We start from the raw sequence: 14,712 nt of genomic DNA on the forward strand, positions 1-14,712 counted from the left end.
AAAATTGTTCAGAGGGCTGGAGCAGGTGTGTTATGAAGAGAGAGGTTGGAAGAATTGATTTATTTTATTTTATTTATTTTTTATTTTTGATCTGGCTGGAAAAGGGAAGGTTCTGGGGAGACCTTAAAGCAACCTTCCAGTACCTAAAGGGGGGCTACAGGAAAGCTGAGGAGGGACATTTTATCAGGGAATGTAGTGACAGGACAAGGGGTAATAGCTATAAAGCTAAAAGAGAGTAGTTTTAGATTAGATATTAGACATTCACTTAGTGCTGACCCATGTAAGCACAGCATGAAGGGTTTCTATTTCTCATACTGCCCCCCATGACATGTGGGTTGAGAGTGTGCAAGACATTGTGATGGGACACAGCCAGAAGAGCTGACCCAAAGTGATCAAATTGATATTCCTCACCATCCAGCACCCTGTGCAGCCCACCACCCCACTACCAAAACATGCCATGCACACCAAGTACACCTCCTGTGAAGAGTGGCTGAGAGAGTTGGGATTGCTTAGTATCGAGAAGACAAGACTCCATGAGAAATTATTGTAGCCTTCGGGAAGGGAAGGGAAGGGAAGGGAAGGGAAGGAAGGGAAGGAAGGGAAGGGAAGGGAAGGGAAGGGAAGGAAGGGAAGGGAAGGGAAGGGAAGGGAAGGAAGGGAAGGAAGGAAGGGAAGGGAAGGGAAGGGAAGGGAAGGGAAGGGAAGGGAAGGGAAGGAAGGGAAGGAAGGGAAGGAAGGGAAGGGAAGGGAAGGGAAGGGAAGGGAAGGAAGGGAAGGGAAGGAAGGAAGGAAGGAAGGGAAGGGAAGGGAAGGGAAGGGAAGGGAAGGGAAGGGAAGGAAGGAAGGGAAGGAAGGAAGGGAAGGGAAGGGAAGGAAGGAAGGGAAGGAAGGGAAGGGAAGGAAGGGAAGGGAAGGAAGGGAAGGAAGGGAAGGGAAGGGAAGGAAGGGAAGGAAGGGAAGGAAGGGAAGGGAAGGAAGGGAAGGGAAGGAAGGGAAGGGAAGGGAAGGGAAGGAAGGAAGGGAAGGAAGGAAGGGAAGGAAGGGAAGGGAAGATGAGGAGACTCGAGGAGACTCGAGGAGACTCGAGGAGACTCGAGGAGACTCGAGGAGACTCGAGGAGAGAGGAGAGGAGACTCGAGGAGAGGAGAGGAGAGGAGACTCGAGGAGAGGAGACTCGAGGAGAGGAGAGGAGACTCGAGGAGAGGAGAGGAGACTCGAGGAGAGGAGAGGAGAGGAGAGGAGACTCGAGGAGAGGAGAGGAGACTCGAGGAGAGGAGAGGAGACTCGAGGAGAGGAGAGGAGAGGAGAGGAGAGGAGAGGAGAGGAGAGGAGAGGAGAGGAGGAGGAGAGGAGAGGAGAGGAGAGGAGAGGAGAGGAGAGGAGAGGAGAGGAGAGGAGAGGAGAGGAGAGGAGAGGAGAGGAGAGGAGAGGAGAGGAGAGGAGAGGAGAGGAGAGGAGAGGAGAGGAGAGGAGAGGAGAGGAGAGGAGAGGAGAGGAGAGGAGAGGAGAGGAGAGGAGAGGAGAGGAGAGGAGAGAGGAGAGGAGAGGAGAGGAGAGGAGAGGAGAGGAGAGGAGAGGAGAGGAGAGGAGAGGAGAGGAGAGGAGAGGAGAGGAGAGGAGAGGAGAGGAGAGGAGAGGAGAGTTCATTTGGAAGGGACCTTCAAAGATCATCTAGTCCAACTGCCTGATCTCTCCAGGGCTAAAGAAAAGTTACAGCATATTAATGAGGGCAATGTCCAAATGCTTCTTGAACACTGACAGGCCTGGAACAAGAACTAGGTCTCAAGGAAGTCTGTTCCAGTGTTTGACCACCCTCACAGTACAGGAAATATTTCGTGCTGTCCACTCTGAATATTCCCTGGTACAGCTATGTTCCATTCCCACACATTCTGTGATCAGTTACCAGGGAGAAAAGATCGTCACCTCCCTCTCCACTTCCCCTCCTCATGAAGTTGCTGAGAGCAATGGGGTCTCCCCTCAGCCTTCTTTTCTCCAGACTAGACAACCCAAAGTGTCCTAGGCCTCTCCTCATAGGACATCCCCTGTTACCAGTATTCCCCCCTTTCCCTTGGTTTCCCAACTGACACGGTTCCTGGTCAGATAACCTTGCTGGAAGAAATGTTTTCTCTGTCTCCCATGCTCCCACCAGTCAGTGTGACTGACCAGGTCTGGCTCGCTCACTGTCTCCTTTATCACTTGTCGGTCAGGTTTGTGTCCCTGGCTGTGTTGTGATTTATCCCCAGGAGGTAGCCAAGCACCTCACAGAAGCTCTCTCCCTCCCCATTCTTAACAGAACAGGGGAAGAAAAATAGGAGAAAGATGTCCATCAGTTTGATTAAAAGATGTTTCCTCTAGAGTCCCGGGAATTCGTCAACAACTCCCTGTGCTGCTGAGCTGGGCCAGGCTCCTGGGCCCAAGGGGAGCTCCTGGCAAGCGGGCAGCGCTGCAGAGAGACAGCTCTGCCCAGGAGCAGCTCCTCTGCACAGCGTAGCAGGGCTGGGGGCACGGCCAACGGGGGGGGGTCAAGGGCAGCTGAGAGAAGGGAGGGAGATGTTATAGGCAGCGTGGAGAGGGGCTGCTGAGAGCTCACTACGGGAGAAATCTTCACAGCCCTGAACAGGGTAAGTGTCTGTGTGAGGGCAGGCAGATGCAGTATCCTAGAGGGTACTTCTATAGCTGCCTCTTCCCGTGGCTGAGAGGACTTGTCACAGGGGCTGCCCTGGCATCTCTAGTGCAAAGGATGGGGATATTCCTTGTACCAATCATTACCTTCTAAAGATTTCAGAGGGACAGGAAGGGTTCCTTCTCACTGGGCTGGCTGCAGGCTGTGCAGGCAGGGTGCAGGCAGGAGTGGCCAGGGCTGTGGTGCAGAGCAGGGTCCCTGCTGTGCCCCAGGGGCTGTGTGCTGGGGCAGGGCCTCTGCCGCCTGCCAGGCTCAGCACTTACCCTGCCCAGGGAGATGCCCAGGGTGCTGCAGGGAAAAACTGTGGGTGGAAGGACCCCCCAGTCAGGGCAGGGCAGGGCAGGGTCCTGCTGGTGCCCAGGCTTCCTGGGGCAGGCTGCTCACTGCTCCACAGCATCCCAGCATTCAGAGAAGAGAAGAGAAGAGAAGAGAAGAGAAGAAGAAGAGAAGAGAAGAGAAGAGAAGAGAAGAGAAGAGAAGAGAAGAGAAGAGAAGAGAAGAGAAGAGAAGAGAAGAGAAGAGAAGAGAAGAGAAGAGAAGAGAAGAGAAGAGAAGAGAAGAGAAGAGAAGAGAAGAGAAGAGAAGAGAAGAGAAGAGAAGAGAAGAGAAGAGAAGAGAAGAGAAGAGAAGAGAAGAGAAGAGAAGAGAAGAGAAGAGAAGAGAAGAGAAGAGAAGAGAAGAGAAGAGGAGAAGAGAAGAGAAGAGAAGAGAAGAGAAGAGAAGAGAAGAGAAGAAGAAGAAGAAGAAGAAGAAGAAGAGAAGAGAAGAGAAGAGAAGAGAAGAGAAGAGAAGAGAAGAGAAGAGAAGAGAAGAGAAGAGAAGAGAAGAAGAGAGAAGAGAAGAGAAGAGAAGAGAAGAGAAGAGAAGAGAAGAGAAGAGAAGAGAAGAGAAGAGAAGAGAAGAGAAGAGAAGAAGAAGAAGAAGAGAAGAGAAGAGAGAAGAGAAGAGAAGAGAAGAGAAGAGAAGAGAAGAGAAGAGAAGAGAAAGAGAAGGAGAGAAGAGAAGCGAGCGAGAAGAGAAGAGAAGAGAAGAGGAGAGAAGAGAAGAGAAGAGAAGAGAAGAGAAGAGAAGAGAAGAGAAGAGAAGAGAAGAGTTCATTTAGAAGAGACCTTCAAAGATCATCTAGTCCAACTGCCTGACCTCTCCAGGGCTAAACACAAGTTACAGCATATTAATGAGGGCAATGTCCAAATGCTTCTTGAACACTGACAGGCCTGGAACTAAAAGCAGGTCTCAAGGAAGCCTGTTCCAGTGTTTGACCACCCTCACAGTACAGAACATTTTTCCTGCTGTCCACTCTGGACATCCCCTGGTGCATCCATGTGCCATTCCCACACATTCTGTGATCAGTTACCAGGGAGAAAAGATCATCACCTCCCTCTCCACTTGCCCTCCTCATGAAGTTGCTGAGAGCAATGAGGTCGCCCCCCTCAGCCTTCTTTTCTCCAGACTAGACAACCCAAGTGTCCTCAGCCTGTCCTCATAGAACATCCCCTTTTACAAGTATTTCCTCTTTTCCCTTGGTTTCCCAACTGACAAGGTTCCTGGTCAGATAACCTCACTGGAAGAAACATTTTCTCTCTCTCCCATGCTCTCACCAGTTAGCGTGACTGACCAGGTCTGGCTCCCTCACTGCCTCCTTTATCACTTGTTGGTCAGGTTTGTGTCCCTGGCTATGTTGTGCTTTATCCCCAGGACGCAGCCAAGCACCACAAAGCTGCTCTCTCCCTCCCCATTCTTAACAGAACAGGTGGAGAGACATAGGAGAAATATCTGGAGAGAGTGTACCAGGGAGTGTAGTGATAGGACAAGGAGCAGTGCTTTTAAGCTAAAAGAGAGTAGATTTAGATCAGATCTAAAGAAGAAATTCTTCATGTAGTGGGTGGTGAGGCCCTGAAACAGGTTGCCCAGAGAAGTGGTGGATGCCTCATCCCTGGTAGTGTCCAAGGTCAGGTTGGATGGGACCTTGAGCAAACTGTTGTAGAGGGAAGCAACTGCCCATTTCACAGTGACTGGAACTAGAACTTAAGATCCCTTCCAACCCCGAAGATTCTATGGTTCCATGAGCATGCTGGCCAACAATTGGTTTTGTAGTCTGTGTAGACAGAGGGATTTCATTTGCTGTGAAGAAGATTGCTTCACCTGAATATTAACAAGTGCTTGAAAGAAATGGAATACAGCTGTGTGTCAATCTGTGGGTGTCCTAACTAATAAAAGGACAGGAAAAGATGATTCTCATAACGAACTCTTCCTTTGAACTAGGAGAATAGATAGCACTGGAAATAGGTGTCTCTCTTGAGTGGAAAGAAGGAAGAACAGTGATAAAATCAGTTTGATTCAAAGCCGATTCCCCTGGAAGCCCAGGGACTTGTCAAGAGCTCCCTGTGCTGCTGAGCTGGGCCAGGCTCCTGGGCCCAAGGGGAGCTCCTGGCAAGCGGGCAGCGCTGCAGAGAGACAGCTCTGCCCACGAGCAGCTCCTCTGCACAGCGCAGCAGGGCTGGGGGCACTGCCTGCAGGGGACAAGGGCGGCTGGGAGAAGGGAGGGAGAAGTTAAAGGCAGTGTGGAGGGGGGATGCTGAGAGCTCACTGCGGGAGAAATCTTCCCAGCCCTGAACAGGGTAAGTGGGGGCAGGCAGGTGCAGTATCCTAGAGGGTTTTCCTACAGCTGCCACTTCCCACGGCCGGTAGTACATGTTACAGGGTCTGTTCTGGCTTCCCTAGTTTAGAGGAGAGGGATGTTCCCTGGATACAAAATTACCTGCCAAAGCTGTCAGAGGGACAGGACATGAGGGCTCCTCCTCACAGGGCCGGCTGCAGGCTGTGCAGCTGGGGTGCAGGCAGGGGTGGCCAGGGCTGTGGTGCAGAGCAGGGTCCCTGCTGTGCCCCAGGGGCTGTGTGCCAGGGCAGGGCCTCTGCCACCTGCCAGGCTCAGCACCCTACCTGCCCGGGGAGCTTCCCAGGGAGATGCAGGGAGAAGCTGCAGGTGGAAGGAGCCCCCCAACAAGAACAAGGCAGGACACGGCTGGTGCCCAGAGGCTGCCGCCTGGGTCAAGGTGGTTGCAGCTCCACAACACCCCCAGGGAATCTTTGGGGGAGATTCTTGAAATGGAAGAGAAATGCCTGCACTACTAGTAGGGAAGGCACTTTCTGGGATCTCTACGTTCACTTTCCTCCCCTAAAGGGCTCTCAGGACAGGTCAGAGCTGCTGTATATCTGCATGAGGAGATGTCCCTGGGCAATTATCTGGAACAGGAGATGTCTGCAGAACAAAGCTGAGCACACGTCAGGTGGGATAGGGTCTGTGAGCAATGGCAGGGAGGAGACGTGGGGACAGGGAAGCAGCTGCCAGCAGGGACAACTCCAGGCAGCAGAGACCTGGGCAGGGAGGGAGAGGGAGCTGCTGCCCGAAACACCAAGGAAGGGGGGATTCAGGCACTCCCTGCCAGGCCTGCAGTGCAGGCACCTTCTCTGCAGCAACCCCCTGCTCTCCTCTGCCACCCAGCACAGCCTCTGCCCTCAGGGGCTTTATGGCATGAGCCACCTCCTCCTCAGCTGGACCTCCAGAGGAGGAGAGGAGCCTGTGTCCTGCAGTGTGATAAACAACGCTGAGGCTAAGAGTGCCTTCCCTGCAGAGTCACTTCCATAGGTGGCATGCAGGCTTGGTAAGGTTAAGGCTTCCCTGCATGCCTGCCTTCCTTTCTCTGTGTCAGTGCGTTGGAGCATTGTGGTATTCTTTCATATGTCTCCAGCTGTGTGTGATTCTCCTGCTCTCTTTGTCTGGGGTGCAGGTGAGTATAAACTTCTCTTCTGACAAGGAATGCTGGGCCCTGCCCTGAGGGTGTCTTCTTGGGAACAAAGGGCCCAAGATTCATTTTAAACTGTTGGGCATGGTGTCAATCAGTTGGAAGGGTAGGATAATGAGCGGGTACATACAGCTCAGGGAAGGGTGAATTCTCTGAGAGAAGGCGTGAATTTTGTTCAGAGAAGTCTCCCTAACATGCCTTTGCCTTTTCCTCCATTGACAGGCAACTATGCCCTGAGGCAGCAAATGTCCAACAGCACCTTCCCCAACGAGTTCCTCCTCTTGCCATTCGCAGACACACACGAGCTGCAGCTCCTGCACTTCGGGCTCTTCCTGGCCATCTACCTGGCTGCCCTCCTGGGCAACGGCCTCATCCTCACAACCGTAGCCTGCGACCACCGCCTCCACACCCCCATGTACTTCTTCCTCTTCAACCTCGCCCTCCTAGACCTGGGCTCCATCTCCACCACTGTCCCCAAAGCCATGGCCAACTCCCTGTCGGGCACTACGACCATTTCCTATACAGGCTGTGCTACCCAGTTCTTTTTCTTTGTTTTCTTTGTCGCAGCACAGTTTTTTCTTCTAATAATCATGGCTTACGACCGCTACGTTACCATCTGCAAACTCCTGCAATACAGGACAGTAATGGACAGCAGGACTTGTGTCTATATGGCAACAGCTGCCTGGGGAAGTACTTTTCTCTATGCTGTGCTGCACACTGCCAATACCTTTTCCCTCCCGCTCTGCCAAGGCATTGCCCTGGACCAGTTCTTCTGTGAAATTCCCCAGATCCTCAAGCTCTCCTGCTCAGATGCCTACTTCAGAGAGGTTGGGCTTCTTGTGGTTTGTGCCTGTTTTTTTGGGGGGTGTTTTGTTTTCCTTGTGCTGTCTTATGTGCAGATCTTCAGGGCCGTGTTGAAGATCCCCCTGGAACTGGGACGGTACAAAGCCTTTTCCATGTGCCTCCCTCACCTGGTTGTGGTCTCCCTGTTTCTTAGTACTGCCACATTTGCCTACCTGAAGACCCCCTCCATCTCTTCCCGATCCCTCGACCTTTTGCTGGCAGTTCTGTACTCGGTGGTGCCTCCAGCAGTGAACCCCCTTCATCTACAGCATGAGGAACCAGGAGCTCAAGGATGCAGTTAGGAAACAGATTTCATGGATGTTTTTCAGTACTCATAAAGATCCCTTCACTCTCCAATAATGAAGCCCAGTACAACACCTTCCAGGCTTGTGTTTTGGTTGTTCTCATTATTGTTAGGATTCCTTTTTGTTGTTGTTTTTGTTGTTGTTGTTGTTCCAGTTGTTCTTGTTGTTATTATGAGTGTTTGTGCTCCTTGCATTTCTACATAAGTGTTTGGATTCCCTTCCTCCCCCCCTATGAATTAATGAACCTCTTCTGTCCCATATGGAGGCTGTATAAATGTGCGTCTAGCACTGTGAAGACTCAGTGAAGACTCCTGCATAACATCTCCGTAATAAAACGGAATCACCAGAGTGTACTGACCGAAGGCTGGGATTTCCTTCCCTAACCAGTGTCAAGAATAGGCCCAAAGAATTGCTCCTCACAAGGGTCTGTTCCTGTTTTGGTTCAGGGAATGGCTCATTGTTGCACTGTGACCTCTCAGAGACCAAGGGCTAGATTTAAACTCACCCATGGGTGTCTGCTTAACTCAAAGACTCAGCACACAACGAGCCAGGCTCTCTGTGAATATAAACAAAAGAAAGGAGCCTGCACTGCCTTCTTTGTCTGACGTCCTTCCTCTGAGACCTGGTCGGGATCTGCAGGGGTAGTGCCCGTGTGCAGGGGTGCTGAGGAAAAGAGCCCCATCCCAGCAGCACGGCCAGGGAGCACCAGCGCTTGGTGCCGGCAGAGCTGCTCTCTTGCCACTGCCACCCTCTCCTGCTGAGCCCTGCTGGTGGGGTCAGGCCCGGCTGCTCCTGTAGCTTGGTGCCAGTGCTGCTGTGGGGCTGTGCTGGGACTGCAGGCAGGGACAGGCAGTGGGCACGGCAGTGGCACAGCTGGCCTCCACTTGCTGCAGCACTTCCCTCCTAAGAGGGGATCTCCTCCGGGCACTGCCTGAAGGCTGAGGCCTTCCTGCAAAGTTGCTGTCAAGAACAAGACCAAGGAAGAGACTCCAAGGAGGCTCTGTGCTTTGCTGCTTTCCAGATGGGCTCGGTGTGGTGAGAGCAGAGTCCCAGCATGGAGTTTAGTGATCTGGGGCTAGTTCACAAGTTCCCTGTTAGTTTCTAGTGGCCAAGCAGCTAATGAATATTTCTAATTCCTCAACACTCAGGCTCCACAGAACATCCACAGAACATGGTGGTGCTGATGGCAGATGAGGTTTGTTTTTTTTTTTTTTCTTTTTTCTTTTTTCCCCTGGACGGAGCCAGGAGCTTCCAGGAGAGCCCAGGAGATCTGCAGGGGCAATATGAGCCTGGGAGACAACCGCAGAGCGTGAGCCTGTCCAAGGTGGACTGACCAGAGCTCAAGTGCTCAATCTGGTGTGAGCAGGCAGAGGACAGCTCTGCAGCCCCAGGGCACGCAGCAGCCCCAGCAAAGGAGTCTGACGAGTGATTCCTTGCAGCCCTGGGGCAATGGCAGTGACCTCATGAGCTGGGTCTGCCTCCCAGCCTGCCCAGCACGGCCCTGCAGAATGCCCCTGTGCCCCGGGCACCACAGCCCCCTCGCTCTGCAGAGCAGCACCGCCAGCTGGGGCTGGGGCTGGGGCTGGGGCCGGTGCCGGGGCCAGGACTGGGGCTGGGAAGGCGCTTCCCCTGAGTGTCTTCTAGGCCAGCTTCAGGCACATGGCTTCTGGATGTGAACGTGATCTTCACTGTGCACAAGAAGCTGAGAGACTGCCAAGAGGCATGAGGCTGGAACATTGCCTGCAAGATCGCTTAATCTCTCACCCAGAAAGGTTTGCCGTAGTCCCTAACACCACACATGAACAACTATTATCCAAAGCCTGTCTTCCTGTGCATTAACCTTCTCACCTTTAACCCTTGTCCTAACCCTTAACTTTAGGTTCCTGTTCCCTTGGGGCAGGGCAGGAAGTGTGAGATTGCTGTGCAGTCACATGGCATTCAAAGGTCAACGTGAAGGGCCATGGATCTGAGCAGCTTGTAGGTCACAAGGAGGAGATGGGTGGGAATGCTCTGATGAGCTCAGCTCTGCCTCAGGATCTCCTGCCCCAGCAGGACAAATGTGACTGTGGAAGGGACTGTGAGGTCACATCTCTCTCTGCAGTTGATAGGGCAGCAGCAGGAACGTGTTACGGAAAGGGACTGTGAGGTCACTTCTGTCTGAAGTAGCTGACAGGTCACACTTTCACCTAGGATCTGTACTTTTTGGCTGACGTCTGCCAGTCGTCCTGCTAGGCCAGCAGAAGGCACCTGGTTGGCATGCTGACTGTGGGATCCCCTCTGCCTACATGCCCAGGAGGACCCAGACAGAAAGAAGGCCCGAATATGGGTTGTACTGTCCCTTCTGCTTGAGCACATGACTGGACAGCAGCCGGCACAAGGCTTCATTGTGTCTACACAAGAAGCTGCAAGACCAGCAGCAGGACCATGGTTTGGAAGATGCTGGTGAGGTGACTTCTGTCTGGTTGGCTGACAGGCCACTAGAAGGCTGATGGGTTGGGATGCCTACTTCAGGAGTGGTTTCCACCCTGATGGAGCTTTCTTTGGTAGTAGGAAAGAGCAGGAGAGAAAAAAATTGCCACAAAGTGCACCTTGGAAGGTTGGCACTGGCCATGAAGAGGAAGAAATGTCCCTCAAAGTGTTCTGCTGTGGTGCTAGAGGTCACCCAAAGAGTGTCTGTGATCACAACATGGCTTTGTGTTTCAGGGAACAGCTGGTGAGGGTTGACAAGACATCGGTGAAACCACGGAAATGCCGGGATGAGAGCAAGGTGGTGAACAGAGATGGGTGTGTGCAGCCTTCAAGGAAATAGGGCAAAGTGTGGGGCAGCATAGGAAAGTCTGGAGAAGACAAAGAGGTGGGTGCTGGCAAGAAGGGAAGGCCCCAGCAGCCCTGACATTTTTGTCCCCTTGGATAGAGCTTGTGAGGAGATGAGATATAGTCATTGCAAGGGGGCCTCATTACTTTCTTGAGACCCTGTGCAGAGGCAGAGAGGTGTCATACCATTGTTCTTCTCCTGGCATCACACTGCCCAACACATCCCACAGACCCCCAGCAAGAGCCCTGAGCCAGACGTGGGGGTGCAGGATCTTCCCTCCCAGTGGCTGGAGTCAGGACCTGGCCCTTTTACTTCACCACAACAAACCCAGAGTTTTCTCAGCACAGTGCTTTGCCTATCTGTAATCATGGCCTCCACCTATCTGCCCTAACAAGTCCCTGAGGAGAATCTCTTGGTAACGGCCCTCAGTGGGGCCCATTAATACTCCAAGTCACTTCAGCTTTTCCTTCTGACTTTACTTTCTCAAGCAATTGCATCATTCTCCTCTCAGTACCTGAGGTTCACAGACTGAGCACGAAAATTCACCATGGAATTCTTTAAAATGTAGAAACACTTAAGGAAAAATATGTCTTCCATAGTTTTATTCAGGTCTTCAAGATTTGGACAGCTAATTGGAGAGCTTTCATGGTGTAGTTAAGGAGGAAGATTTCAAAAAACACCTCATAAAAATCTTTTCTCGTTTTAAGGGGTGGATTTTGTTGCATTTCAGCTTTGAGCATCTTTCTTCAATTGATATTAATCCAGGGCTTCTCCTATGGAGATATCCATAGGGAGGAAAAGCAGACTCTTGTTGTCTGACAGTGCATGGACAACCTTGCTCCTCACCACCCCAACCCTGACATTTCTCTCATGGCCACCTGGTGCTTGCATCACTTTTCCTTACACCAGCCTTCTGCACTGAAGTCTGCAGCTGGATGTTACAGCCCCTTTGCACCAGCTCCCAGCTGCTTTCCTCAGAGACCTGGCTGCACACAGACACAGAAGGGTTATTCCTTATTTTAAAACAAACAACAGGAAAACATGCAGCAATTTTCCAAACAGCAAAGCAATCTCCTCATCTTGAATGTCTCCAGTGAGGTTTACCTTCCCAAAAGGATGACTCTAAATTAAGCATTTTATACTGATTGATAGGAAATTATAAGTATTAAGATTAGTATTATTCCATATGATCCTAATTCAATGACAAAGGATGCTACAGAAACAATTAGGCAGACTGCTAATAGATGGGCAAGCTTGAACTCAATGAAGCTCAAAGCAGCAACTGGGTCAGTGAGAGCGGCCTGAATGATCAAAGAGTAAGGGGAGGGCAAACCAGGAGAACCATGGGAAGTGCATAGGTCCAGACAGGCAGATGGACAGGGGACAATCAACAGGGATTGTTTATTCGAGATGGGTGGAAGTACCTGGAAGATGAGGGAGTACTCCATGATGGCCAAAGCGATGGCAATGCAAGTACAGGTGACCATCAGTATTTCTTCTCCTGTGATGAATATAGATCCTGAAAATTCACCTGAAGAAGGATGTAGATCACTGGTGAAGGAACTGTCTTTTTGTGCCATCACCAATGCAGATTACAAAAACACTTCCACACATAACGGTAATACGTCCCACCCCATTTTTGTCATCCTGTGGGGCAGGGGAGAGGGAGCTGACAGCCAAGGGACACATTTGAGTGTGGAAGGTGGGGCTCATCAGAGACAAGGAGTCAAGGCAGTGGGTGGGGGAGGGCAGGAGAAGCAGCCCAAGGGGTGGTGCTGCTTGTGAGCACACGTTTGTGCCAGCAGCCTGAGTGGGCAGCAGCAGTCCGGAGGCGAGGGGAGGCCAGGAAGCACATGCCAAGAGCATTCCTGCTAGCAGAGACAAGGCTGGGTCCGAGGGCAAAGGGAGAGGCAGGCCCAGGGCAGGGGGCTGCACTGGCCCTCAGCAGATTTTCTGGCTGGCATGCACTGGGAGGTCCTGGCGTGCATCAGAGAGCAGCAAGGAGGGTGCTGGAGAGGGCTGGGGTGAGGTGGGTGGCAGAGCCCCATGCAGGGGCTGGCTGGGGGTCCCCTCTGCTGCAGCCACTGCATGGAGCGTGGCAGGAGGAGGGCAGGCAGGGCTCGTGGCCACAGTGCAGAGCCTGGCCCTGGACACTCCATGACTGCCTTGCAGGTCCTGGCAGGCTGCAGTGAGGGGACGAATGCCCTGGGCCCCCTTCCTGCTCTGCCCAGGCCAGCAAGGGTCCAGAGTGGCCTCCTCTTCCCTGCCCCTGCAGCTCTGGGCTCCCTTTGCACAGCCCTGGCTCTGCAGCACCAAGCCCTGCTGGGAGCCCTCCCCTGCATGCTCCCACTGCTCCCTGACGCTGCTGTTGCCCTCTGCCGGGCACTGCCCAACCCAGCCCAGCCCCTGCCCACCTCTCTCCACTTCCCTGCCCTCTCCCCAACACAGCCCAGCCCAGTCCAGCCGAGCAGCCCAGGCTGGGCTGGCCCCAGGGCAGTGCCCACCGCAGGCTGCTGCAGGGCTCTGGGCACAGCCACCACAGCCCCAGCCCCTTGCTAGGCACCACAGCTGCTGGGACAAAGGTGGCTCTGGGCCTCCCCAGCAGCCCCCGGGCTGGGACAGCCATGGCTCAGGAAATGGAGGTCCGTGAAGCTGGAGGAGCGCTGGTCTCTTGCTTGGGAGATCCCCAGCACAGAGTCTCGGTGCCTCTCAGGGCCAGCCCCGCTCCCCAGGCCAGCACAAGAGGCCTGCCCCAGGCACAAAGCAGCTCCAGATTCCTCTCCAGGATGCGATTTACCATCAGGCCCAGCACCAGTGGGACACTCCCAGGCCAGTGAAAGGCCAGCTACTATTTGCTAGGCTATGTGCAACCAAGAAGGCATCCCACAGTCCTTCAGTGATCACTATGGGACTCTGATCCATGGTGAAGCCCAGAAAAGCAAGAGGCCTGTCCAGGGAAGGTGTCCTTGGTTGTATTTCTGACACTATCTTTGGAAGATGAGTGCAGAGATGTGGCAGAAATGCCACTGTAGAGACATCAGGACTGTCACCAAGGCACACGTGATCTGAGGGCTAAGAGAAACGCAAGGGAACAAGAGAACAAAGTGGAAGCCAAAAGAGAGCAGCAGTGAAAAGGCCACGTCCTGCTGCTGGCCATGGCCATGGCTCCAGGGAAGCAGCAGCCCCGACCCGAAGGCAGCAGAGAGGCAGAGCCCAGCGGGCAGTGAGGGGCAGCCCTGAGGGCCACCGGGGCTGCTCCTCCATGTGGCAGCTGGGCTCTTGGTCCTGAGCTCCTCGTGCATGTTGGGGCTGCTCCCCTAGCTGCAGAAGAGATGGGAGGAGATGGGACATGAGAGCAGTAAATTTCTACTCTCTTCTTGATTGTCGTTATCTGCACGAGAATCCCAGTTCTATAAGTACATTAGAGGATTGGGTCAAAACTAAAAAAACATTACATATCGGACACTAAGAATAACATTAAGTCAAATGCACGAGCTTTAGACTATATTAAGAAAGAAATAAAATTAAAGAAGATTGTCCTAACAGTTTATTTCAGAAAACATCAGTGCCCTGATAGGATTATAGGCACATGATTAATGTTGAAGAATGTGTGCAAATACTTGCTTGAAGCATGTATCCAAAGAGTTTCTTCACTGCATCCTTGAGCTCCTGGTTCCTCGTGCTGTAGATGAGGGGGTTCACTGCTGGAGGAACCACCAAGTACAGAACTGCCACCTGCAGGTCCGTGCATGGGGTGGAGAATGAGGGGAGCTTCAGGTAGGCAGACTAGCCAGTGCTTACAAACAGGGGGACCACGGCCAGGTGAGGGAGGCATGTGGAAATAGACAGTGGCAGTGTCCACTCTGTTGGTCCTCCCTGCCTCTCCCAGGCGGCCAGCACAGCCCCTCCCCAGCTCTCCATTCCTCCCTCTCCTTTCCCCAGCCCAGCCCAGCAGTGCAGCCCAGGCTGGGCTGGCCCCAAAGCATCAAATGGAGAAGTGGAGGTCAGTGGCAGTGTCCCTGCTGCTGCCGTCTGCAGGAGAATACCCTCCCTCAAGCATCCAGCAGGCATCCAACCAGCTCATGCTTCAGAAGGCCTCCCACACATCCAGACTCATGTTTCCCATTGCTGCCTTTAAAAATTCCAGGGCATCCTGAAGGAAATAGCCACTGCTGTGTGGAAAATTGAATCAAGAACTGAATATATATTTTAGGAAAATGTTGAGAACTCTGCAGAGAAGGAGTTAGTGTTAAAGTCATGATG

The sequence above is a fragment of the Anser cygnoides genome, chromosome 37 (genome assembly GCF_040182565.1).
Source record: "Anser cygnoides isolate HZ-2024a breed goose chromosome 37, Taihu_goose_T2T_genome, whole genome shotgun sequence".
NCBI lineage: Eukaryota > Metazoa > Chordata > Aves > Anseriformes > Anatidae > Anser > Anser cygnoides.